Source organism: Suricata suricatta, unplaced genomic scaffold (genome assembly GCF_006229205.1).
Source record: "Suricata suricatta isolate VVHF042 unplaced genomic scaffold, meerkat_22Aug2017_6uvM2_HiC HiC_scaffold_5585, whole genome shotgun sequence".
NCBI classification, from domain to species: Eukaryota; Metazoa; Chordata; class Mammalia; order Carnivora; family Herpestidae; genus Suricata; species Suricata suricatta.
In genome coordinates, this window is record NW_021904711.1 from 1 (window position 1) to 1,320 (window position 1,320).

At 48.5% G+C, this 1,320-nt stretch overlaps 1 non-coding gene across 1 annotated transcript; it reads right to left on the minus strand.

Annotated features, from left to right (window-relative positions):
* Positions 1-951: 951 nt before the first annotated feature.
* On the minus strand, positions 952-1,033 carry TRNAS-CGA. Its single transcript has one exon. It is a non-coding gene; the product is annotated as a tRNA-Ser (tRNA).
* Between the last annotated feature and the right edge of the window lie 287 nt (positions 1,034-1,320).

Consider the following 1,320-nt stretch of genomic DNA (forward strand, 5'->3'; position numbering starts at 1 on the left):
AGAGGGTGAAGGATCAGTTCGAGGAAAATGTATTCAGGAGCTTTAACGTTGTTTCAATTTTTTTTTTTTTTAAGTATCTGGAGCGTGTGAAGAAAAAGGTAGAAACCCACCCGTCAGCCAGGATTGGAACCTCGAATCCTCTGATCCATAGTCCGACGCATTATCCATTGCACCAGTGGGCGATCCCTGCCAGATGATCCTCAGTATTAGTAATTTCATTACTTTACACACTTCGCACCATGAGAGGAAGTGGTTGATTTTGTACTTTCCGTATGGACTAGGAAGAAAATCTGTCCCCATCCTGGAAAAGCATAATTTAGTTTGTGACTTGCCTGCATACTACGTTTGCATAAAATGTTTTCATTGAAAACAGGTGGCTCTGCACTTCTTCTCAGAGTGTCTGCAATGGAAAGTTGTTTGTTGCTTCGGAGGTGTTTGCGTTGCTTTGGTTTGTTTTTGCTTGAAGAAATGTCCAGGGACTCAGTGTTGACGTTCTGTCGGGACTCCCCCTTGAGTCCGGCTGCGGTTGGTGCCGGTTTTGGGCTCGTCCTTCGTGCCCCGCCTGTATTCATCTGGCCCCGAACTGCAATAAACACCAAATGCAATAAGGAGGCGAGACTTGAGTGCAAGTATATATTTTCAGATAAGCATTTGACAAGAGAAATTTGGGAACCAGGAGCTGATTTCCTAACAAATGCAAAATTTCCTTGTTTCTTCAAAGTAGACAAGAGTGGTGAGTAGGCGCGTTCATCCGATGTAACAAGTTGACAAGTTGAAGTGAAGGCAGCAGTTTTTCAAGTGAGGCCGGAAGTGGGCGTGGACGCTGGGAAAACGAATGTCGGAGGGCATGTAGACGCCCAGACCAGGGTAGGGAATGATGGGAGTCACACCTGGCTGGTGGCTGAAGGGAATTGCCTGCGGGCGGGGTGGGGGTCACCAAAAGCACTCCAACGCTGTGAGCAGGACTTGAACCTGCACTGAGAATCCCCATTGGATTTCGGGTCCAACGCCTTAACCACTCGGCCATCACAACCCCCGTGGCCGTGGCCCCACTCGCTGGACTAAAGACAAGTGCGCATCATTTACTGTGTGGCGTCCAAGAAGAGATAGGGTGGCTGATCCCGGAGTGTCCCCTCCAAACCTTCCTCCACATAACGGCTCTTTCAGCTTTTCAGATATTCAGGCAAAAATCTTGGCAACACCCTTGACTTCAGTTACTCTTTCATTCCACATGGGTGAGGGCTTCTCTTTTCCTTTGCCCTCAGAATGCATCTGGATCCGAAAACCTTCCCACCACCCAGCTGCTAACAGCCTGTGCAG